Source organism: Lissotriton helveticus, chromosome 7 (assembly GCF_964261635.1).
Source record: "Lissotriton helveticus chromosome 7, aLisHel1.1, whole genome shotgun sequence".
Classification (NCBI taxonomy): Eukaryota; Metazoa; Chordata; class Amphibia; order Caudata; family Salamandridae; genus Lissotriton; species Lissotriton helveticus.
The window spans coordinates 1,656,096,598-1,656,124,141 of NC_136068.1; the positions used below are offsets into that span (position 1 = coordinate 1,656,096,598).

The following is a 27,544-nucleotide window of genomic DNA, read 5'->3' on the forward strand; positions in this document are numbered from 1 at the left end:
ATGTATTTTTAAATGTTTTTTGAATTTTGTGGCAATTCCTGAAGAAGGCATTTGTTGTACACCGAAATGCGTGTCGGATACAGAATTGTGCTCTATCTGCCACTACTTTTTATGATTTTACTATATGAATATACAAATTAAGTATTGTATTGTAATGAAATGTATAATTTGTTTTTATTAACTTTTTATTAAAACTTAGATACATTTGCACACTCGGGTATTTCATGTTTTCTTTAAATTGTTGCATTGTTTTTTTATTACATTATTGTTGTTTAATTTTATAAATGTGGATTGCCTAGGATTGTTATTTTCCAAACATGTTACCCATTGCTACATTTAGCTTTTGTGGAGTTATTTTGGTTGCAGACCCTTGGATTTGTCCTGCTGGAGTAGCCCTTGTTGGCTGAAGTGTGAGTGTTCTCATAACGAACTGTGTCAGATTTCTGTTATGTTTTATTCTTTCTTTGTGTAGTGAACGTAAGTCGGCTACCTGGATTGTGTCAATGTTTCGATGTGGTGCATAAGCTGCTATGACCGGACAAGTGGCTCCATCTCTGCCAAGTGGACCTTGCTCTGTTGTGTGTGGGAAGGTGCCTTTAAACCAGTTTATATGTTCCTAGTAGGTGAGTGGAACTTCAATGTCCTCATATGGACAATATTCCTCTGATATTTCATCTTTTGTGCGTGCATTTGCTGATGGGAATTTGACCCATTAATAAAATACCTCTTTCCTGTATCACTCGTGTACCTCAATCACGAGGGTTGCAGTCCATCCTCTTGCTGTTACTTTAAATTCTGCTAATTTTAAAGTAAGGGCAGTTCTGACATTTTCTAAAATGTTTACAGCACCCTCCTGTTTCCTCCTGCATCCGCACATAATGCAGCCGCAGCATTCTCTTCTTCAGACATTGTTGGAAGAGTTTCAAGGAAACTGAGATAAGGTTTATGCACAATAGGGAACTAGTATATTCAAGCTTGATTAAACCTACAGCCAATACATAGGATATGCCTACTCTGCTGCAACTGATTTTTCCCTTCCCTCTCCAGACATCTCTGGGTAAATGTGAGTAGAGATCTTTGAAAACAGCAGGCCTGAACTACTCAGATTTGACCATTAAATAACACCCAAACCAATGTTGGCGGCACCATGTTGCGTAGTTCCGATAAACCTATATAGGATCAGAGAGTTTAGACAACAACTGTGGAATTGGTGTCCAGACTTATTCCATGGTCGCCTGTATACCAGCTAGCTTGCAGTGCCTCTATAAGCCCCTCTGACCTAGGAGAGAATAGTTTCCGACAACTATCAAACATGACAACCCTGTACCATCAGGGATCATGGAAACAGCACAGTACATTTCGCTAAGTCACTCGTGCTCACTTTTTCTCAGAGTGATACACAGAATAAACGGTGGGGACATCTTCAATTAGGATATATTGAACCAGCGTAATTCTACTGTAAAATAGGTGTGGTGAAACAACCATAAGGGAGAAACAAATATAAATGATTTTAAGAACCAACAGAGTAAATGGATGGTAGATTTCTACTGTAGTGCTAAAACAAAGGATATATTCATGTATATAAATACATGGCAATAATAATGCGTCCCCAACCCTAACTAGATGTACCTAAGTGTACCTAACATGTATGTAGGTGTAGAGCCAAGAATCCCCCCAGGATGAGGCCAATGCCATTACCTGGTGTAAGAGAATGAAGGACCCCGTCTTGGTCTTGAACGGACACCCAGCGAGAAATGTACAGCCACTGTGTGCTGGAGTGTCGGCGTGCAGGAAACTCAGCGTCTCGCTTCAATGTGGCAGCATGGAAGTATTTCTCCTCTGCGTGACCCAGCAAAGATATGATGCTTATATACTCAAAAGGTTCTCTCATGGGTTCTACCTTGCTGTGTCATGTCAGCCGAGGGATATGCAGAACATGGTAATCCTGCTGTGATTTTCAGAATCCTTATACATTAAAAATGAGGCTAGATTTCTGGGAAAACCACACAACATATATGCAGCATATTACTAGGTAAAAGGTCAATACTAAAAACTGTTATGTAGTACAATGTCAGGGAAATATAGGTGAAAGGTTAGGTGACTACCTAGGCCTATATTGGAGTACATTACAAAACATAACAACATGGCCGCCTACTACAGCAATGTTACTGGTGTGTTGCATAACTAGCACATCCTCCTCGCTCTTGTTCTGCATCATTTTTTGGTACTGATAAATGCTCATGCAGGCACAGGATACACATTTTCTGCCCTTGATGTGTGTGTTCCTTCCTCAGCTGCCGCATCTATAACACCACCCTCACAAGAGTCACCGCACACATCAGAGGAGGAAGATGATTTGTAAATAAATGCACTTATAATTACTACCTGTGTGTTATCTGTCTCTAGGGTCTAGGACCAGGTTCACCATTAGCCAATCTGGGAGGCAACTACACCAACTACTGGCCAAAGGGGCATTTTTGTTTGCAGATTCTGGGACAATGATAGGCAGTGAGCTTGTAACATATTGTGTAATCACTATGAGTGTGCTGACTTGTAAGTGCTTACTCCAGGTGCCAAGTAATACATTCAACTGGTATCATGCAGTTAATGCAAATGGTAAGTTAAGTCACCCCACAAGTGTCGGGTGCATTCAAAGGTTACTAGCAAGCATGCAACATTGGGCTGACAAGTAAACACTGCATTTGTGGGAGGTTACAGTGGAGCCATCAGCGTATGAGTCCAAATAATTACTAAATGTGCAAAAGCTATTGAGCAAACCTTCCCCCAAGGCATGTTGCTTTAGCAACACACACATAAATGAGCACTATGTCATAATTAATTCATGATTGCCAGGTCCACTACACAACGATGCCTAATCGTAAAATTATGGAATGTCCTGGGCAGCCTGATAGTTCGCTGTTCATAGATAAGAAACCAACTCACACATAATGCCAGACACTACAAGCAAAGACTAATGCTTGTGCAAATCTTTACCTGAGCACACATGCTAGCTCCCATGCACTAAATTATTACAAACACCAGTATGTAGTGAACTATTAGATTTGATGTAACTACCCTATAACAAAATCCTGAACTACCCTTCAATATCTTAGCCTATCTACTAAATAAAACTACTGCAACTTAACTAAGCTTACTCTACACATTTAGCATGACATGATAAACATCAACCCCACCCTCCTTAAGTCATGTCTTCACACAGGAACAACATAAACTACACCCAAACATCAACTACCCACAAAGTAGCCCTATCCACTAACAAACTAACCCACTATCCCTACTCTATCGCTATAACTACACTAACCTAAACTGACTATAAAAACCTATTGTTAAAACCTCAGCCTATCAAGTAGGGGGGACATTAGAAGAGGTACCTGTGGCAACCAACATTTGGTTCCCCAACTGTCCATTTTACATCCTGCCACTGGAATAAGGACTGGTCCACCTTGTTCTCAAGGACTGTCATTCTGAGTGTGAGATCTGACAAGCTCAAAACCTGAGGGCCCTCCTGTGAGCTGAAGTTGGGGTCCCGGTGGTATAGAAGGCCAGCTGCTAGAGATACTTGGAATGGCTGTATGTGAGGCTCCAGAGGTGGATTACCCATATTGAGATGAGCCTCCCCCTTTGGTGGTTGGTGGTCCCATCGGAAATACAGACCACTTCCTCTGGGTCCTTTCCTCCTCATTTAGCCTCTTCATGTTCCTGTGTGCATTGGTGACCCATCGTAGGGGAGGTAGTGGTAGCACCCCTTTCGTTTTTTGTACTGGCGCAGCTCAGTCATGTTATCTGTTAAGACAATGAGGATAAATGTCACTAAAAGGCTGACTAGGAGCAGATATCAACATCATGAAATATTTTACATTACACCTAAGGTAGCATCTCCTATAGCCTAAATCATCTTTCAGCTTAGAGTGACTATACACATACTCATTATCTAGCCTATGAGATGTCCTCAGGCCTAATTGCAAAGAAAGACAAATTGTTAGACTGTGCAATTGCAACACCATTTACAGATCTAATTATGACCATGCCAGTACTGAGCATGTTTGGAAACAAAGGGGCAGATATACAAGCCCCTTGCAACACTTTTACGCCACTGCTGCATCACTTTTGTGAGGCAGCGGCGTTGTAAACAATGCGCCACGTTGCAACACGTTTACAACGTGACGCATCTATGGAGATGCATCACGTTGTAAAGCCCTGCATCACATTATACCTGCGTCAGGTATAATGTATGCAGGGTGGGCGTTCCGACGCAAAAAACCTAGTAAAAGTGACCTACAAGATTTTACTGAGTCACTTTTATGATGCCACTGCGTCAAAACCTTAAACCTGCTTAATGCAGGTATAAGGAGTGATACAGCATAGAAGAAATAGGTATTCCGAAGCATTGCTGGAGTTGCTTTGTGCTTGCGACATTACTCCAGCAATGCGTTGCCTTTACGCCAATAGATGCATCACACATCTGTCAATCCTTGCTTAACGGTAAATGTAAACGTAAATGTAAATGTAAATGTACAGGAATTTATATAGCGCAAATCACCAAGCGGTTTCTAAGCGCTTGCTTAGGGAACCCGTCCTGGTATTCCCCTGTGAGATAACCCCGGCAGGGTATCCGCAAGGTGAAAGCCAGGCATCCCACCGCGAAGGGCCGTTGTGGAGATTAAGCAAGCTATTGCCCAGAGTCGCAGAATGTGAACCCGTGAATCGAGTAGGCACCGGAGCGAGATTTGTCGAGTCCATGGACATTTTAGGACTCAAGACCCCGCCGAGCCGGGAATTGAAGCCTGGTCCCGGGCTGACCTCTGCTTCCAGGTCTGCCTCCTCTAACCAGTGAGCCACACTTCTCAATGTGCCGCATTGTAAATGAGACGCATCCAGGGTGGCCCTAGGGTTTTTTTACGATATGCAAAGATGTGTCAGTTCTTGTAAATCTGCCCCGAAGATCTTTGGTACCCATGGAATGGTACACATTTCCACCTTCACTGTGTATTAGTGTACTTGCTGCATACTACATAATCTGACAACTCACACCTTGCACTTGCAATTAGCGCTGATGAAGGCACTCAGCTGTGAAAGTGGGGTTCTTGAAGTTTGCCATCTCAGGTTTTGTGTATATAGGGGGTGAAGCTACAAGACATAACACGTAAATCACATTGTGAAATGTACTGCACATATTTAATATGCAACAACAGCACAGTACATATGCAAGGCTATTAGCTTTGTAGCCCTCCAGCTGGTAAGGGTTCAGATGACATAGTTGACCTGAGTGGACGACACACGTTGGTAAAGCTGTCAGAGTCATACATACATAAGAATGCCTAAGACATGCACCTTTTGGCCATTTTGCAGAACATCGTGCTTAGCCGCATCACTTCCAAATTACACAATGGTAACTGACTTTGATTATGCTGTGCACCTACACATTTCATATACCATACTCAGTAAGGTGATGCTATATGGAGGCCCTCTTAAAAGCAGACACCAGTAAATGAGTACATTACATACATCTCAATTCATGCATACTTGTTCCCTAAGTAACATGAGTACTGTACCTGTCAGAGCTGCTGAGTGGATGATATTGCACACATTGTCCCATGCATCTCTAAGCTCAAATGTACATATTTGATCATTTACAAGTATGGTACAGGTAAAGATGTGTCTCATTCAGGCAAGCATACCCTTGGATATTGTACCTTGTGAGTGGGCTCCCAACTGAAACACATTTGGGCTCTCATACTGGAGTCATGTACCATGTGAGGTACATATGTTAAGAAAGTTCCAGTGGCTCTGGCCTCAATAACGCCTCCATGAGACCATGCACATGCAGCATGTGTGATCTGCTATGCAGTCAGAAGTAGGTGGTCAGACAAGCCAGTGCAAAGCAAAGCATAGCCATAGTTACCAATTAGGAACTATCAGGCACATGCATCAATGTAGTCTTTTGCGATTCCTTAATTGTGATTGTTAAGGAATCGCAAATAAGGAATTGCAAAAGCCTATGCATGTAGGAATCGCTATAATATTAGCAATTCCCAAACATTCCTTAATTGCGACTCGCAAACTGGGACTCACAATTAAGGAATGCCTTCTCATTCCTATTGGCCTACAGGCCCATAGGAGTGAATGGGAGATTGTATGCGCAATTTACGAGTACCAATAGGTACTCGCAAATTGCGCATGCAATTTCAAAGGTGCAAGGGTGTCAAAAGGACACCCTGTTACACCCCTGAAATTGATCTGTGCATGCATGTTGCACACACACATTCCCCAAGGGAATGTGTGTGTAACCTACACCTTTAAAAAATGCACTTTGGTGGTTCTTGCAAATTACCATCAAGTACAAATTGATGGTAATTTGCGCCCCCTATTAGCAAAATTGCAATATGCAATTCAATCATGCATTGCTTTGTGCTTGCGACATTACTCCAGCAATGCGTTGCCTTTACGCCAATAGATGCATCACACATCTGTCAATCCTTGCGTCACGGTGTGCCGCATTGTAAATGAGACGCATCCAGGGTGGCCCTAGGGTTTCTTTTACAATATGCAAAGATGTGTCAGTTCTTGTAAATCTGCCCCAAAGATCTTTGGTACCCATGGAATGGTACACATTTCCACCTTCACTGTGTATTAGTGTACTTGCTGCATCCTGCTATGGCCTTTATGAGATAGGAATTTAACAAATTAAGAAGTGCAATGTCTTGACTGTACGTCTTGTTTCATAACCTTTTGCAATTGATAAGACAAGGAGCCATATCAGGACACATTGGTAACAATACAGATAACTTGGCAGGTCTGAAATGTAACAATGGATGCTGAAATAGTACCCCACATCATACAGAGGCATATAAAATGTTTCATATTTGACCCGTAGTAACTCCACAGTGGCCAACACCATTGCTCAATATATTCTCCCAATATCATAGCATATGCAACTGACATACATTCTGTATATTTCACAGAAACGCCAATTTTTGACGTTTATCCACTAGCACATATAGTAGCATTGTCTGACACTGGCATCATGGCTCCCAGGTCAATTAACTATCATGTGGTCCATCGCAGATTGGCAGAGTGGTCTCCTTGACTGTAGACAGTAGTCAGAGGCTGATAGACATGCAACACACCAGCACAACATTTCCTGGCCTATTTATCTCCTTCCAAAAGTTCAATTTGATAAGGATGAACATTGAATCTGGCAATTCCCACATAATCTGACAGCTCACCCCTTGCACTTGCAATTAGCGCTGATGAAGGCACTCAGCTGTGAAAGTGGGGTTCTTGAAGTTTGCCATCTCAGGTTTTGTGTATATAGGGGGCGAAGCTACAAGACATAATATGTAAATCACATTGTAAAATGTACTGCACATATTTAATATGCAACAACAGCACAGTACATATGCAAGGCTATTAGCTTTGTAGCCCTCCAGCTGGTAAGGGTTCAGATGACATAGTTGACCTGACTGGACGACACACATTGGTAAAGCTGTCAGAGTCATACATACATAAGAATGCCTAAGACATGCACCTTTTGGCCATTTTGCAGAACATCGTGCTTAGCCGCATCACTTCCAAATTACACAATGGTAACTGACTTTGATTATGCTGTGCACTTACACATTTCACATACCATACTCAGTAAGATGATGCTATATGGAGGCCCTCTTAAAAGCAGACACCAGTAAATGAGTACATTAGATACATCTCAATTCATGCATACTTGTTCCCTAAGTAACATGAGTACCGTACCTGTCAGAGCTGCTGAGTGGATGATATTGTACACATTGTCCCATGCATCTCTAAGCTCAAATGTACATATTTGATCATTTACAAGTATGGTACAGGTAAAGATGTGTCTCAGTCAGGCAAGCATACCCTTGGATATTGTACCATGTGAGTGGGCTCCCAACTGAAACACATTTGGGCTCTCATACTGGAGTCATGTACCATGTGAGGTACATAAGTTAAGAAAGTTCCAGTGGCTCTGGCCTCAATAACGCCTCCATGAGACCATGCACATGCAGCATGTGTGATCTGCTATGCAGTCAGAAGTAGGTGGTCAGACAAGCCAGTGCAAAGAAAAGCATAGCCATAGTTACCAATTAGGAACTATCAGGCACATGCATCAATGTACTCTTTTGCGATTCCTTAATTGTGATTGTTAAGGAATCGCAAATAAGGAATTGCAAAAGCCTATGCATGTAGGAATCGCTATAATATTAGCAATTCCCAAACATTCCTTAATTGCGACTCACAAACTGGGACTCACAATTAAGGAATGCCTTCTCATTCCTATTGGCCTACAGGCCCATAGGAATGAATGGGAGATTGTATGTGCAATTTACGAGTACCAATAGGTACTCGCAAATTGCGCATGCAATTTCAAAGGTGCAAGGGTGTCAAAAGGACACCCTCTTGCACCCCTGAAATTGATCTGTGCGTGCATGTTGCGCACACACATTCCCCAAGGGAATGTGTGTGTAACCTACACCTTTAAAAAATGCACTTTGGTGGTTCTTGCAAATTACCATCAAGTACAAATTGATGGTAATTTGCGCCCCCTATTAGCAAAATTGTAATATGCAATTCAATCATGCATTGCTTTGTGCTTGCGACATTACTCCAGCAATGCGTTGCCTTTACGCCAATAGATGCATCACACATCTGTCAATCCTTGCGTCACGGTGTGCCGCATTGTAAATGAGACGCATCCAGGGTGGCCCTAGGGTTTCTTTTACAATATGCAAAGATGTGTCAGTTCTTGTAAATCTGCCCCAAAGATCTTTGGTACCCATGGAATGGTACACATTTCCACCTTCACTGTGTATTAGTGTACTTGCTGCATCCTGCTATGGCCTTTATGAGATAGGAATTTAACAAATTAAGAAGTGCTATGTCTTGACTGTACGTCTTGTTTCATAACCTTTTGCAATTGATAAGACAAGGAGCCATATCAGGACACATTGGTAACAATACAGATAACTTGGCAGGTCTGAAATGTAACAATGGATGCTGAAATAGTACCCCACATCATACAGAGGCAGATAAAATGTTTCATATTTGACCCGTAGTAACTCCACAGTGGCCAACACCATTGCTCAATATATTCTCCCAATATCATAGCATATGCAACTGACATACATTCTGTATATTTCACAGAAACGCCAATTTTTGACGTTTATCCACTAGCACATATAGTAGCATTGTCTGACACTGGCATCATGGCTCCCAGGTCAATTAACTATCATGTGGTCCATCGCAGATTGGCAGAGTGGTCTCCTTGACTGTAGACAGTAGTCAGAGGCTGATAGACATGCAACACACCAGCACAACATTTCCTGGCCTATTTATCTCCTTCCAAAAGTTCAATTTGATAAGGATGAACATTGAATCTGGCAATTCCCACATAATCTGACAGCTCACCCCTTGCACTTGCAATTAGCGCTGATGAAGGCACTCAGCTGTGAAAGTGGGGTTCTTGAAGTTTGCCATCTCAGGTTTTGTGTATATAGGGGGCGAAGCTACAAGACATAATATGTAAATCACATTGTAAAATGTACTGCACATATTTAATATGCAACAACAGCACAGTACATATGCAAGGCTATTAGCTTTGTAGCCCTCCAGCTGGTAAGGGTTCAGATGACATAGTTGACCTGACTGGACGACACACATTGGTAAAGCTGTCAGAGTCATACATACATAAGAATGCCTAAGACATGCACCTTTTGGCCATTTTGCAGAACATCGTGCTTAGCCGCATCACTTCCAAATTACACAATGGTAACTGACTTTGATTATGCTGTGCACTTACACATTTCACATACCATACTCAGTAAGATGATGCTATATGGAGGCCCTCTTAAAAGCAGACACCAGTAAATGAGTACATTAGATACATCTCAATTCATGCATACTTGTTCCCTAAGTAACATGAGTACCGTACCTGTCAGAGCTGCTGAGTGGATGATATTGTACACATTGTCCCATGCATCTCTAAGCTCAAATGTACATATTTGATCATTTACAAGTATGGTACAGGTAAAGATGTGTCTCAGTCAGGCAAGCATACCCTTGGATATTGTACCATGTGAGTGGGCTCCCAACTGAAACACATTTGGGCTCTCATACTGGAGTCATGTACCATGTGAGGTACATAAGTTAAGAAAGTTCCAGTGGCTCTGGCCTCAATAACGCCTCCATGAGACCATGCACATGCAGCATGTGTGATCTGCTATGCAGTCAGAAGTAGGTGGTCAGACAAGCCAGTGCAAAGCAAAGCATAGCCATAGTTACCAATTAGGAACTATCAGGCACATGCATCAATGTACTCTTTTGCGATTCCTTAATTGTGATTGTTAAGGAATCGCAAATAAGGAATTGCAAAAGCCTATGCATGTAGGAATCGCTATAATATTAGCAATTCCCAAACATTCCTTAATTGCGACTCGCAAACTGGGACTCACAATTAAGGAATGCCTTCTCATTCCTATTGGCCTACAGGCCCATAGGAATGAATGGGAGATTGTATGCGCAATTTACGAGTACCAATAGGTACTCACAAATTGCGCATGCAATTTCAAAGGTGCAAGGGTGTCAAAAGGACACCCTGTTGCACCCCTGAAATTGATCTCTGCATGCATGTTGCGCACACACATTCCCCAAGGGAATGTGTGTGTAACCTACACCTTTAAAAAATGCACTTTGGTGGTTCTTGCAAATTACCATCAAGTACAAATTGATGGTAATTTGCGCCCCCTATTAGCAAAATTGCAATATGCAATTCAATCATGCATTGCAATTAAAGGAATCGCAATTTGCAGTTCCTTAAATGCAATCGTAATTTAAGAAATCTCAATAATTTGCGATTTCTTAAATTGCGAGAAGCTGACAGGTTGATGCATCGCAGAAGCCCTTTTTACGGGCGCAAACAGACGATTTTTGAAAATTGCTTCGCTTAAGCTCGCAAAAATGGTTGATCGATGTGCCTGTATACCCATTACAAATAGGAAATGCTGTTAAAGACCAGGGTTATGTGAATTGCTGCTGGAAATGGCCCTCCTTGAAGGGTTATCCCCAAACTTTTTGCTTCTTCCTCCCTTATTTTTCCTGACCCGTGGTTGTTGGCAATAGGACTCTGGGCACTTTACCACTGCTGACCAGTGCTAAAGTGCATATGCACTCTGTGTAAATTGTTATTGTGATTGGATATACATGATTGGCATATTTATGTTACCAAGAAGTCCCTAGTAAAGTGCACTGAGTGTGCCAGGGCAAGTAATTCAAATGCTACTATTGGGCCTGCAGCACTGATTGTGCCACCCACATGAGTAGCCCTAAAATGGTGTCTCAGGCCTGCCACCGCAGTGCCTGTGTGCAGTCTGTGAACTGCCATGTCCTCCTGGTCAGTGTCCCCACTGACCAGGCCTAACCCTTCCCTTTCTGTGCACATTGGTCACCCCATGGAAGGCCCAAGGTACCCCCTTGGGCAGGGTGCAGTGTATGTGGAAGGTAGAGCATGTACTTGTGCAGGTGACATGCTCTGGTAGTGAATTACAGCCATTTTCGCTTTTCACTGCTGCAAGGCAATCTTGCTCCATAGGCTATCATGGGGGATGCTGGCTACAGTGGCTACCCGCATATCTTCCCATAGGAACAAGATAGGACATAAAAGTCTAGTATCACTGAACTCAGAATTTAATAACACACCTTTTAGGAAAGGTTGTTTTTGAATCCTGTGTTTGTGAACAGCACTTTTAGAAAGTTGCTGTTCTTGTGTCTGCCCTTTCTGTGTGCCTTGGCTTGTTTGTGTTTTGATTGTCTGGTTTCAGAGTGACAGGGGCTGGGGATTCCCCAGGAGGCTGGCTGAGTCAGCCCTAGGCTGAATGACTGCATTGCAACTTGAGTGGTGGAGGAGATAGCACCTGGGCCTGAATAGGGCTGTGCCTGCCTTCCACAATGCTGGCTCCTCCTCCTGATGGGCGGCTGACGACCCTGCCCCTCACTCTGAAAGGAAAGGAGAAGCCAGGAAAAGAAAGTGCTCAAGGAACACCCAGAACTGGTTCAGACCGGGCTCAGGGCACACTTGCACAAAGAGAACAAAGACTTTTAGGGGTATAAGTACAGGACCCCTGACAACAGAAAATTAGATCATCCTGGAATCAAGAAGGAACCTGTGCCAAGGAGAAAGCTGAAACTGAAGAAGGAAGATTGTCCAGCTGTTGCTCTGCTGGATTGCCCTGCTGTTGCTTTGCTGCCAAGGAGAGGGGAAGGACTTTGCTTTGTGCTGTGTCCCCTTGTTTGAAGGAATCTCCAAGGGCCTGAGAAGAGCTGGCTCCCTGTTTTGAAGTCCCAGGAACAAAAGGTCTTCACCCCCAACTTTCCCTGAGCTCTACTGAGAGAGTTCTTTCCTCCCAGGAGTGCATGGCCCATGTGTGGTGCCTCTGGAAGTTGTACCTGTGCTACGAAGCTGGAAACCAAGATTTAAAGACTTTGCTACAGAAAAGTTATCACATCGCTCGCTGCGGAGCGCATCCCCGACAGTGCGAGGAAATTCCCGCCGCTAAGAAGGCCGAGATCACCGCAGCGCCTGTTGCCTCTGCCAGAGCGGTCGCATCCTTCGTTTGTGGGACGCACCAGACCGTTGTGGGAAGACTAACATCGCTGCGAGTGTCGTCGCAGAGCCTCTCGTCGCTGGGTGAGATCGCCGCACCGCTTGCTTGCGGACCACATCACGTCGCTGCGAACATCGTTGCAGAGCCATCACATCAAGGAGCTGCGAGAGAGAGATCGCTGCTGGATCACGCATCGTCGCCCCGAAGATCGTCGCAGCCCCTACGAGATCATCGCATTGTGCCTTTGCGAGAACAAACTTCCTACGGAACCTACGCACCAGAATCCATACAAGTGGCCTTCCTCCCCATACAGACCGGATTCGTCGCAACACGCCCGCTGCTGCAGCGGGGTTGTCGCATCGCCTCCCCAAGGTCTCAGGAGCCACGCATCGCTTGTTTTCCACCGCACCAGCTTCTGCTTTTGGAACTTTGTCGCATCTAAAGGTACTGTTGGCTAAACATGACGCAACTGTGAATTTTTCACGCAACTGTGTATTATTTTTATCGCAACCTTAAGAACTCTTTTCCAACCATATTCTTGAACTGTGTATGTTGGATTTTTGTCGTTTTGGTCTTGTGTAGTTTAGATTAAATACCTTTATTTTCTAAACTGTTGTGGAGTCAGTTTCTGGTGTTTTCACTGTGTTACTGTGAATGTTGGTACAAATACTTTACACATTGCCTTCTGATTAGCCTTGACTGCTCATGCCAAGCTACCTAGAGGTGGAGCAGGGGTTATCTCAGAGGGTTTCCTCCTTACCCTGACTAGAAGCAAGGGTCCCTATTTGGACAGTGGTACCTACCTCTGTCAACTAGAGACTCCCAGTTCTAACAATTACTATATTCAGATGTGAGCTAAGCAGTGTAAGGCATGGCATGCCTCTTTAATGATTGACAACTAATGGGAGGTATGCCAATGAGAATCATTGGCACATCATTATGGGGGTTCGTCACAAGGCTCTAGCGCCTCAACGGCATCTCTTTTGACGTTATTAGAGTTGAAATGACAGCATTTCAAAAGTGTTGTAAATGAGCTCCTTTATGTATGACATATATTCTGTGATGGCACATCACAACTGGACATGAAAAATGGCTGCTAAGAAATAAGTGTCTCTGGAGCACATCTGTATCACCTGTTCTATCATCACATGAGTTGTCTGGATGGGATTTGGCAATGTACATCAGATTCATTCTTCCCTGGAGCTCACCTCTGTCACCTAAGGTAATACTAATACCAGTGTGGGCCACACAGTGACACACATCGCACTGCTGCACATATTGTGCCAGCAATATAGGCACAGCATGTGCCCCTTTTTCATGGGGGCATGACTAATCAGAGCCAAACTGTCTTGTGAGCCGTACTCAATGGGTACATGAGGAGAGAAGACACATTATGTGCACTCACATGCTGCTAAACCAAGTTTAATGTTCATTTAATCTAGGAGGTCGGACTCCCTGCTGACCACATCTGCACAGCGATGCTTCAACTGCCGGGTGTACCAGTTCACTCCATAGAGCCACAGCATCTGGAGGTGTATGCTTTCCCATTGCTACTTCCTCATGTTCACACAATATGCCTGGATCACATGGCCCCCGCGGGCTACCATCTTTGGGTGGTAACGCAGACCAGCCACATGAATGTCCCAAACTCTTGTTCATTCATGGGGCGACAATGACCATGCCCTAGCATGATCCTACCCCCAATTAACTAATCCAAACACTACAAAACCACTACAAAAAAAACTACTACACCTATAATAAATATAGCCCAAACACACACAAAAATACCTTTATTGACACAACAGAGACAGCATATATGATGCACCAGCTCCAAAAACACCAGCACACTGTCCAGCACAAGCACAACGCTACCACTCTCAAGAACAGGCAGTAAAACTGTGACTTATTGTAAAAGTGAAAGTAGCTTCACAATTCCTAGTTTGCAGTATGGAGGATCCATTACATAACCTCCCTTTATCCATTACTTCACTTCTTGGATGGATGCAGTACGTTTTCAGATGATTTATTGTTTATTCTTATACTACCGCTCAAAGCCTAGATTTAAAAAAAAGGGCATAACAATGGAAAAAACTGTTGATATTGCGCATCGACGGTGTAGCACAATTTTTGACTTACGTGCCAGCTGAAACATTTGACGATGAATGGTGCTGAAAAATTTGTTTTTGCACTTTAGGTCTGCATTAATTTATTTAAGTTTTGAGATGAGCACTTCATGTAAAAGTTAACAATAAATGCAGTGCTGTATGTGATGGGTGGCGTTGACCTGTTTACAGCCTTTGTATATGTGTCATTTGTGTGTTATTAAGTGAACATATGCATGGGATCATCCTGTTCATGGATCCGACAATGCATAGTGCCTAAACACTGTGGCAGCACAACGGTTGACCTTACCAGAGGTGCTCTGTGTGCTAAATTAATATTATATCCATTGACATTTTCTCGGCTTCCCACAGGGATGCAACAGACTACTACTGGCATGGGGTCAGTGCAACCACATCTAGGACTGCTCAGCCTACAGCCAAAGAGCACTGTGTCCCACAGTGAAGGCATCAGGCTGTAGTTAAAATGTGCAATTGTGCAGCAATTGACTGCACACACCTAGAAGGGGAAGAAAGTCCAAGTGATCCCTGTACAAATTGTTATTGCAATTGGTTATTCATGATCGGCATATTTGATTCACTGGTAAGACCCTAGTAAAGTTCACTGAGTGTGCCCATGGCCTGTAATAAAAATGGTGGACCTGCAGCACGGATTGTGCCACCCTCAGAAGTAGCCCTGCAAGTGTAACTCAGACCTGCCACTACAGTGTCTGCATGCAGTTTTGAACTACCATGTCGACATCACACGTTTGACAGCTTAGTGTCCTCACATGATGTCATGGTTTAAGGGACACATTCAAGCACCAATTACATACAATCAGTGCTATTCCCTCCTTCTATGTGTCATGCGGAATGCTGGGGACACAATAATTGGACATGAGAATGAGGCATGTGATTATGTATCCTCTGTACACCTACCCTTGGACCGGCACACTGCTTGCAGACTGTCCCAAAGTCCCTGTACATAGGATGTGTATAAACATGTGTATTCTTCATTGGTTTTGGATTGGAAAGTCCACCACAAGGCACATGGTAGGCATCCTTAAAGTAGGGTGAATGAGAGAAGCACTTTGTTGTAGTTTACTGTACTGCATACCAATGAGTCCTTGCAATGTCATGTAAACATATTTAGCATTGACACATTGACATGATTTGGGTAGCTGCTCCACCAGAGCATCATGATTAGTGATACTGCATCAGCCCTGTTAACCTATACATGTAGGCAACAGTGGGGCTGGCATGTATGACTTGTAGGAAATGTGTTGCACATATGCCATGTAGTATGGCACATGTATATCAGTCCACACAGGAACGTATGAACGGTCTCATTCAACCCAAGACTGATATGTCAATGTATTCCTATACAATTGACTGCCATGTAGTTAGTAATGGGCTTGAGGTGTACTTACTAACCAGTAGGCCATTCTCATAGGTCCCATTCTGGTAGCACTCATTGATGGTGAAGTGGCAGAAGATAAATGAGTCATGAGCACTGCCAGAGCACTTTGCTAGTACTTTGATGAAGAGGCCCAGATGGTCCACGAATGCCTGTATGTTCGAATCTTGCAATGGCATAAAAGCCTTGCTTGTTGTCCTGTTCTTGGTGCGATGTGTTGGGGAAGTGAGGCTTAAGATGGCATCCAGGATGGTTGGGAGGAACCTTGAAAAGGATGCCTGGGCTACTCCTGCCACTGTGGTTGTGGTGGGTTTAAAGGTTCCAGACGCCAGCATGTGGAGTACAGCCAGCAGTTTGACCTGCAGAGGGATGTTGGTGCAGTGCAGGAGGAGGATAATAGACTTCCTCCTGAGCCTGTACTGGGCAATGACCTATTCCTCCCTGAAGTCAATGAGGGATATCCTCGAGGGGCATGTCCACTCCCTTCTCCTGCACTGACTCTATGGTGGTGCTGCTGGTGCTGGTCTCCTTTGAGCTCATAGCTGCAATAACAGTAGATCCATGGCGTGGTTGAACCAGCCAAATTGCTTTAGGTATGTTCTGCCTTTCTACTTGTGTGCTAGCATCATTTTCAAGACCAGATTTACCTTATTAGTAAAAAATCATGCAGCAAATGGGACCTAACAGTAGCAGTACTCCCAAAACAACTTGTACATATGGCAGTCATGTTTGCAAGTGTTTTACCAAGGGAATGCCTACCTTGCATATCATTCTCAGAAAATGCTGCTAGAAGAACTGGCATAAAAAAAATAGGCACCAGCAGTGTAAAAGTGACGTTATGTGGCTTTACGTCATTTTGTAAATATGGGGTTATGAAAAAATGTGCAGCATCAACTCCTTGTAAATATGCCCCAGAATTTATCATATATGTAAAAGCTTTAGCAAAACCAATCTATCCAATCCCACCCATGTATCCCGTGCAGAACCCGGGGTGAGATTTCAAGGCCCTGTCTTATTGGCTCCAAAATCTTCCTTAATCTATTGCAGCAAGGACGGCTACAAATGATTGCCAGCTCAAGCCCACAAAGCAACAAAAACTCCTGCCACCACGACATAATCTCTGGAGTATCCTTTGAAAGCCAGGCCCGAGCAATCACCAATCTAGCCGTAATTCTAAAAAAAAAAGAAACCCCAATCTTATCTGATGATAGATTAGCCCCATGGCCCATTATTACAATTCTATGATCGTTCCTTACTTCTACCTTTAAAAGTTGACTTGTGTTTTTAATATCCTTTTCGAGTATGGAACTATTCGTTCACATGAGGCGAAATATTAACAGTATTTGTGCTGGGCAGACTACAGCAAAAGCAGTCAGCTGTATTGCTCAATCCCCTTTTATGCAGCTTATTTGGAGTTTAATATAGGTAAAAAGTGTATTAAAGGAAAAATAGCGATTTTTTTGAGAATCACTATTTGAGAATCGCAAATGGTATGTAACAAAAAAATCGCAATTTTTTCGCGATTTCTTGATATTACTTAATTGCGAATTCGCAAATGGCCCTCTCTATAGGGTACTCGATGATCACACAGAATAGACCCAGAGGCTGGGGAGGGGGTCTAGCAGTGATCTTTAAATCTGCTCTCTCCTGCACTTTCTCACCCTATGATATCCCTGACCGCGAATGTACCATGTTCAAAATTACTATCTCACACAACTTCACTCTCTCTGGGCTCCTCATTTACTGCCCCCCCATCCCGGGTCGGTCAAGACCTTTCAGGAAGCCCTAGCTCTTACTGCATCTACCCTGGCCCTAGAGATAGTCAACTTTAACATTTTAGGTGATCTTAATTTACATCTAGAACACAGTGACTTCCAGGAGATTACCAACTTCCTAGGAGACATGGACGCATGTAAACTAACTCAACTAATAGAGGGCCCATCACACCTCGCAAGACACCTACTGGATCCAGTATTTTCTAATATCTGTTCTTTCACAGTCCACGCCCCCTTCCACTAACCTGGATGGATCACTCTCCTATCCACATGTGCCTTAGGCTAGTCGGTGCCCTCGGCAGATCTCCCATCTGCCTGCTATGAAACACCCCTGGCACAAACTAGACACATCTAGCTTTGCGTCCAGTCTAAAATCATCCTGCCCCGTCTGGCCAACTGACTTGGAGGAAGCGGATAGCGCTTACTGGGGTTGGATAAATAAATCTCTCAACCACTGCTTCCCTAAGAAATTGTCCTGCACCAAGCACACACAATCGCATGCCTGGTTTAACGAGAACCTAAGGATGAAAAAAAAACACTGTAAAACCCTGGAAGGTACCTGGAGGCGCACCTACGACCCCATAGCTAAAAATAACTATAGGCAGTCTATCAAAGCCTACCACAAACTTGTACCAAAGTCCAAAGCCGCATTCTACACCAATCTGAGTCCTAATCCCTCCAAAAACATTTTTTCCCTCATAAATGATATGACAAAACCTCCAGCAGGAAATAATAATATCATATCTACCAACATGCACCGCAAATATTTGGCACGCTACTTTATCTATAAAGTAGAGTTTATCTATAATACCCTTGACTCTAGAAGGGCTGCCTCCATACCACGCCTTTCCATCTGCCCACTTGATCTCCCCTACTCTCTATAAGCACTACCGTCTATGTCCCTTAAAGAGCTGGAAACTCTGGCAGCTAAGGTGAAATCAGGCTCCCCTGATGATCCAGTAAAGCCGGACACCTTCAGGAAATTCCAGGACTGTATTATGTAGGGTAGGGAACTGATCAACAGATCGCTCCAGTCATCAGTAATTCCCACAACTTGGAAACATGCCAAGGTTGTCCATTACTGAAAAAGCCCTCACTGGATGCTTCTCAACCAGAGAATTTCCGGCCAATCTCCCTGCTTCCTTACTTGGCAAAGGTCATGGAATCCCACGGTAATATCACCCTGACCAAGTATTTGGAGGCCAATGAGATTTTGGACAGATCACAAAACGGGTTCCAGCCTAAGCATAGCACAGAATCTGCCTTGTTGGAAGTAACAGAGCAGCTGAGGGAATTGCTGGACGAAGGCAACACCTTGGTACTGATCTTACTCGATCTGAGCGCGGCCTTTGACAAGGTCTCCCATGAGATTTTGCTTCAACAACTCGGGGAGATCGGGGTCAGTGGTAAGGCCTGGGCCTGGTGTGCGTCTTTCCTATCCGACCGCTCTTTTTAGACCCACGCCCCTCCTTACATGTCCAATACCTATCCCCTCAGCAGTGATGCCCCCAAGGTTCTGCTCTTAGCCACACGTTGTTTAACCTGTATGTCTGCCCTTTGGCACTCCTGGCCAAAGCCCGGAAGATCAATATGATATCATAGGCAGATGACACGCAACTGCTACTTATCTTCACCAATAAGCCAGCCCAAGACCAACTGAAATTTTGCGAAGATATCCTGGCTATCTCCGATTGGATGGCAGAAAATGACCTCCAACTTAATTCTTCAAAAACTGAGGAGCTTCTGGTTGGTCGGGACCCCCATAAATGGGACGACCAGTGGTGGCCCTCTGAACTGGTCACTCCACCCCATCCAAAAAGTGCAGTTAAGAATCTAGGGATCCTGATTGACAATTCCCTCTCATTGTAGCTTCATGCCAAAAAAGTGGCAGGTACATGCTTTGGCCACCTATGTGGTCTGAAACCCATTCTGTTTTTTTCTTACTCTTCTATCCGTCAAATGATCATTCAATCGGTGGTTCTGTCACGTCTTGACTACTGTAACGGACTGCTCCTGGGCATTAATAACATTGTTACGAAGAGACTTTAAAGGGTGCAGAATGCGGCTGCCCTAAGTAATGTCATACCTCCCATATCCTGTACCGCCTACACTGGCTGCCTATTGAACAGAGAATTCAGTTCGAGAATCTTTGCATGATTCACAAAATCTTACATGGCTAGGACCCCAGATACTGCAGGGGCTCTGCACATCATTCGCCCCAACGCGTGTTCTGCGCTCCGCAGAACTACATCTGGCATGCACTCCTAGGGTGCACAGGAGCAGAGTGGGGGGCATACATTTAGGTCCCTGGCCACAGCCTTATGGAACTCTATTCCAATCACAGTACGCAACACACAAGATCACTGGGCATTCCGAAAGCAGATCAAAACCTGGCTATTTTCATCCATCCAGCACCTGATTGGTGGCTTGCTGCGCTCTTGTCCCCTAGGCCTTTAGAGACAGTTAATACCTGGCTGGCTTCCATCTGGCTAGCGACCCTTCACCCTGGCTATTCGTCCGTGAGCATTGGGACGCCCCGTTGCTGGGGCAGCCATGCGCTACACAAGTACTCTTAACATAGCATAACATACTCAGATGCTGAAAAGTTAAGAGAATCCCAACATTATTCAACTGGCCGAAGATAATACAACAAGAGTCACACCAACACCTTAAATAGCTGCCCTGAAATGACCTGGTTAAGTTGGGATTGTTCCCAAAGGATGTATATTGATGGTGCAACAAGGCATGTCAGATCATGTCATGCACTGAAGGTGTCTTGAAGCTAGTACAGTTTAAAATGTGCCAATCAGACCCTTATCAGAGATGATCACCTGTGGGAGGATTTGGTACTCCGGAATAAGCGCGCCTAATCCCAAAGCCTTGCCTGAGAACTGCAGAGTCTAAAAATAAATGTTGACAGAAAATAAAGCTGAAGTGATGGTAATGCTACCCAGCCCTCGATAGGAGGAAGTTAAAGGTACTTTGCCTAACAATGGGTTTTTGGGTTGACCCTACAGCACGCAAGCACTGCCTGCAAGACCTGCTGTAATCAATAAACTGACTATATTCCCTCCTGCCCCTTACCATTCGTTCATTCATCCGTCGCTCATTTTTGCTCTTTTTGCTGCCACCTAAGGGGTTCAGGCAGCCCATACCTCACATCTATTAAAGGCCCAGGAGGACCGGCAGAGAACAGTTTAATTATGCTTACATTTTTCATCTGTAGTTTTTGGGAAATCTTTTGTTTGAATGTTCCTGTAAGCTGTCACTGATGTTTTTTTAGTTGCTTGTGTCTTGTGTCTTTGGTGCGGAGCCTGCTTGTGTCATTGATGCAGAGCCAGCTTGTGTTTTTGTCTATGGTGCATAGCCTGCTTGTGTCTTCATTGCAGAGCTCTTTGTCTTTCCTTGTACTTAGCGCAATTCTACCGGCTGTCTTTAAAAAAAAAAACATAGGGGTATATTATCAAGGGGTTTTATCTCCGCTTTTTTGGCTTTAAAAGCCAAGAAAGCGGAGATAAAATTATCTCCCTATTACCAAGCTGTCGCTAACACCAGTTAACGACAGCTAATAGGAGATAGCGACCATCATGGGCCCCACTTTGCATGTCAGTGATATTTATCACTAATGATATGCAAATTGGGCGTGCCAAGATGTTAGCGACTGGAAACAGTCGCTAACATCGCTATCTCCTATTACCAACTTTTGGAGATATTTGCGCTAAGGGCGAATATCTCCATAAGCTAACACCTGCCCTGAGCAGTTCTTAGCCATGTTATCCAATGGGAGGTGGATAACATGGCTAAGAGCATTTGCTCGATAATGCATGAATATCGCTGACTTTTCAGCGATATTCATGCATTGCGGGCGTTTTTTATCGCATTTGCGATAAACCTTGCTAATAGCAAGGTTTATCTGCGATAAAAATCGCCGATGTGCGGCGATAATTTTTGTCTCTAAACAAGTTAGAGACAAAAATTATCGCTAGTTGTTGATAATATACCCCATAGTTTGCAATTTTTCACAAAGGTTACTGGTTTTAATACAGAATTCCATCGTAAGGTTTGTGAAATCACTAAACCATAGTATACATGTTTCTAAACTCTTCCCCGGTCCCTCCATCCCGCTGTCTCTTCTCCAGAATTGAAAGGCAGGCAGCCCGACGCTGGCTCTTTATTTATTAAGGTGCAAACGGTGAAATTAGGTGAGCTTCCCAGCTGGCCCGTCCGGTTTAATATGAGCTCCCGCCCCGCTCCCGAGCCCCCGTACCCGAGCACGCACCTATTGAAACATAGTTATACGAAAGTACAAGTTATACAAGTAAAAAAAAAACGATCTCTGTGAGAAAAGTAACTCACAGGTATCATCAAACCTCATAAAATACAGTTTGCGAATATACAGCATGACTCATTGTACACGTTCTGACTTTCCAGCAGGGATTAACCCTTTGCGATCGTAAATCATCGCGAGCCAACTGCCAGTAAACACAAACTTCGACATTAACATAAACATTTATATCAATGTAGCAGGGTTAACCGGTTTAATTTTCTACACTTATCAATTGGGGTTGCAGGTGGTAAAATAAAACCTAGCTGCTGCTGATGGCTGGGTCACTAAGGCCCACATGCATCATTGTGTCTTTTTGCATTTCTTAATTTGCGAAAAATAAGGAATCGCAAATTAAGAAATGCAAAATGATATGCATCAATATTTTCGGTATTCTTTTGGGATTCGGTAAAAATCGCAATTTTTACCGAATCCCAAAGAAATACCGATTTCTTAACTTAATTTTCGCAATTCCCATTGATTCCTATGGGCCAAAAGGCCCATAGGAGTCAATGGAAATTGCGAGTGGCACTTAGAAAATTTCATGGGTGCAGGGGGGGGTCCAAAGGACCCCCCCATGCACCCCTGAAATGGATTTTTCGCATCATGTTGCACACACACATGTCCTAAGGACATGTGTGTCCGTAACATGAATGTTGAAAAAAAAACATTTTACACATTTTACACACTTTTTCCAAATTTACCGAGTGGTTCAACCACTCGGTAAATTTGGCACCCTATTTGCGAATTTTCACTTTTTAAAACAATGATGCATTGCTTTTAAGAAATCGCACATCTGCGACTTCTTAAAAGCACCCGCAATTTTAGAATTCGCACACATGTTACGAATTCTAAAATTGCTTCATGCATCCCAAAAAGCACTTTTGCATTCGCAAACGGCCGATTTTAAGGAATCGCACCGTTTGCGAATACAAAATTGCTTGATGCATGTGGGCCTAAGTGTCTGTCACAATCCCTGGCTGCAAACAGGTGCTGGAAGTTTGCACAAGTGGGAGTAGTCTTAGCACTGCAAGAGCAAGGAGCTTAGTGCGTGGCAGTCTGTTTCAATATATTTCCACATTAAAGCCAGAAATACTGGCTTTGCCAACGCTTGTTTTGTTTTAAGCAGGTGGATGGTGTGCTTGTGTGTATGCGTGAACATATATATGTACGTGTGTGACTTTCTGTTTAGGATGTAGGTTTGAAATAATAATGTAGGAAATATAGAATGTTATATCTGAGGATGATGTGAGTGACTTTCTGCATAGTATGCATGTATGAATAAAGAATGCTATGTGTGATGACGCAGTGTATGGGTGTGGCTGTCTGCAAAGTCTGCAGACCTTGATAAAGAATACTATGGGTGATGATTCTGTGTGCTTTTGTGACATAGTATAGTCCCTCATACACTGAAATTCAAGCCCCCCATAGGAGGCAGTATGATACAGCCAATAAAAAGCATAAAGCGAGACAGAACTACTCCTTGGCTAGTCAAAGCCCACTCTATAGACTGTGTATTTTACAGAATTGTGTGGAACGACGTCAAGTCTGTCGGGTGTTTTGCTAATATGCATGTTTAATTTCTGCACCATGTTATTCTACCTTCTGGCCTAGAATGTGCCCAATATTCTTTCAATATATGCAGAACAGCATATTCACTTTTTGAAAGACATTTGGAAGGAGCTGCTCCTGGTACAGATTCCGTAGGTGAACGATTCTGGGTGCAATTACGTGAATGGAACATTAAACCGCCTGGACTGGCATCACACCGCTCCAGTAGACAGTGCACTGAATTTGGACCCTAGAATTCCGCAGAGCCTCCGGAATGATTACTAGGACCTATGGGCCTTGCCAATAACTCGTCGCCAAATTCTTGAAACACGTAGTTGAGGTTTAGTAAAGTTATGTTTTACACAAATAACAAGAATAATGCCCACACACAGGTGAAAGTAGAAACAAACTGCTCCTGTCCAATTCAAATCTACACCATCATTCCATAACATCAAATTAATACACATGAACGGGAAACATCCTTTACAACGAAACTTTTACAACGCAGTGCTTTTACAACGCAGGTTTTACAACGAAAACCATTACAACGCATTGCGCTGGGGGGCGCTCTAGGATAGGGAATACATTTAATTTACTATCCAACACCTTCCCTAGTGTCCACGGGGACTGGAGTTGGAATAGTAAATTAAACTATTCACTATCCAGCACCCCAAAGCGCTATGCGTTGTAAAGGTTTGCGTTGTAAAAACTGCGTTGTAACAGCATGCGTGGTAAAAGCATGCGTTGTAACGTCATACATCCCACATGAACAGGTATGATCTGACATCATTACGTGGGTTATGTGTGATTGGACAATACAGTATTGTATTGTATTGTATTTATTATTTATAACGCGCAACTGTCACCCTACGGGTATGCTGGCGCCAACAGGAAATAGTCAGATGGAAACAACAATATACTGGCTGTCATGTCATACAAAAAACAGCCGCCTGGACTGTTAGAAGGACTCAAGAAAAATCAAACTTTGACGAACAACCATGTTTTCAGGCTCTTTCTGAACTCCAACAAGGTGTCCATTTGCCTGATATTCTGGGGGAGCTCATTCCACAGCCTAGATGCAGAAGTGCAGAAAGCTCTGCCTCCCATCCTTGATCTCCTAATCCTGGTAGTTGCTGCCAGACCCAGGCTAGAGGAGCGCAGGGACCTTGTAGGCTTATACCAGGTGAGCCTTTCCTGTAAGGGAATAGGTCCCATGTTGTGCAGGGCTCTATATACAATACATAGGGACTTAAAAGCGACTCTGCTCCCGATTGGCAGCCAATGTAAATCTCTAAGCGCCAACGTAGTGGAAGAACTACGAGGTCTATTGAGAGCCAGCTTAGCCGCTATAGACTGGACCCTCTGGAGCCCCTGTAAGATGTATAAGGGGGACCCTAGATATAGAGAGTTACAATAGTCCAGTCTGGCCAGGATCACACTCCTGACCACTGCCGGTCTAGACTCATCAGGCAAAAGGGGCAAAATCTGTCTGAGTGCTTTCAACAATCCAAAACAGACACTGATGGTTTTATTGGTCTGGGAGTTCATTTGGAGATCCGCATCAAACAGTACCCCTAAGTTGCGCACGGTCTTCACTGGGATGCAAGGATCAGCTCCCGGCGCAAGCCTGATCTCGCAAGAAGGTTGGTGACTCAGTTTGGCTGACGAACAATAAACCACCTCCGTCTTCCCTTCGTTAAATTGGAGGGAGTTTATTTTCAGCCACCTGGAGACCCTACTCATGCAGTCCTGAAAGGTCTCCATGGTCACTGCCTGTTTTCCTTCTAGGGAGAACACCAATTGGGTGTCATCGGCGTAGTTTACAGGGCGTTGTGATGAGTGAACTCAGAATAAGGTTTATGTGAAGTGAACAACTAAACATGAAATATGTACAAGTACAACGAGGTGCTAGTGTTCAACTTCTGACCAGAGGGTTTTACTGAATGAACATGCCCGGTCCAGTGGAGTGCATCACAGCGAGGTGATATTTGTACTCTCACGCGTGACCACCAGCAGCCAGCGCAGCTGAGATCCCATGTGCGCTTTATAAGCCTATAGAGAGAAAGGAAAATACAACTAACTGTGCCTACTCAGGTCAGAATCACATACAAACACCAATAATATCGTTCCAGGATGTCCCGCTGTTTGATGGAGTCACTGACACTCACCAAAGTGGCCTTTTAACACGAAGGCTTGTTTTCCATGTTTAACTTTTCTGACTGCAGCAGTAGTAGGCTTTTCACCGCTGCCCAATGTACAGCTCCGCCATCTCCCGACAGGCCACAGTGATCGGAGTAACAAGACTCTTAAGGTCAGTTTACTGTATGGAGTTTTTGCTCAATTCCTCTCTGCCGCTTCTAATGATTATTCTAATTTTATAGAAACTGTCAGCAGGCACATCCAATCAACTAACCAGGTAGTTTACTCCCGAGGCGAAGTATTACCAGTACCTGCCAGTTGCGACACGATCCACGGGAGTCATGACTACCATGAGCTGAGGCGGCAGCTCAACTCACTGCACTGTCTCTCTCGAGTCCCCCGCCGCTTCTGACGACCAGGGACCTCACTTCCTGTGTTCAGGCAGCAGGACGTGAGGTCACATCCGATTATAATCCCCCCACGGTGCCACAGTCACGGCACGGGCATTAAATCTAGCCAGGGCAGTCCGACGCAGATTGTAACATTGTAGTACTTCACTGACTCTCAGAGTCAGAGAGTGTTAGAATTGGGGGTCTCCGGTTGGCACAGGTGTGCACTTGTGACAAACGGGGACCCTCTCCTCTAGTCAGGGCAAGGGAACTACTCCTTCGAATAACCCCTGCTCACCCTCTAGATAGTGTGGCGCGAGCAGACAAGGCTAATCCTCGGGCGATAGTTAGTTAAGCATTTATGATCACGCACAGTAAACCCACTGACCCACCACAAATGGACACCAGTCGTACGGTTGTGATAGAGATCGCAGGTCACCCGACCAACAATTTCACCATATATGTTTTCGGGCCCATAAACTTCAATTTACCATATACATTAATCAGGTGACCTTACAATTTACTACCAGTAACCCTGATTCCTTCCTATTTATTTCTAGCGTACCCACTTACTAATCCATCGTTACGGGTACCTATGACCACAATGGATCAGGGAGCTAGCTGTAAAAGAAAGGCAGGCAAAATACAAACCCAATGATATATACTTCTGCATTAAATGATCACAGACAACTGGGAAGTTTTAAAAGTTTATCTAGAAATCAGATTCGGAAAGAACACCATTTACAACCAGAAGGCAGTCTATAATCAGAGTAACGAAAAGCACATAGCCATACAGGAAAAATATAAGGGCAACCATTTAAGGGTTTAGTTTGAGAAGAAAACATGAAACATGCTAAAACAGATTGATAGAAATGGAACTCAAGAATGGACATCTTCAAGAGTGGATAAAAGAATTGGAAATCCTATATCACTATAGGAGGGGGGAAAAAGTGGAATATGCTATAATTCTAACATCATTACTTCAAATCAGGTTGCAGGAGAAAAATTATAAACCACATCTATAATTCATAGACAGAATGGAGAAATATATGCTCTAAAAGGTAGGGAAACATAGGAACATGCTATAGGAAAAAATGCATTGACTTTCATATAGTAGATTGCGGAAAGCATGGAAATTTAACGTATGCAAAGGCATGCCTTTATTGAAGCAAAGACAGAAGAATAGAAGGTGCAGAATATAGTTTCAGCACTATA

The 27,544-nt window shown here is 43.7% G+C and overlaps 1 protein-coding gene across 1 annotated transcript in view; it reads right to left on the minus strand.

The window, feature by feature from the left end:
• Positions 1-3,708: 3,708 nt before the first annotated feature.
• Positions 3,709-27,544, minus strand: part of LOC144770641 (otogelin-like protein) — a 202,146-nt gene continuing 178,310 nt past the window's right edge. Inside the window, exon 3 of the transcript XR_013598964.1 lies at positions 3,709-3,804. The gene's annotated coding sequence lies outside the window, so the exon portion shown is untranslated. The remainder of the gene's footprint in view (positions 3,805-27,544) is intronic.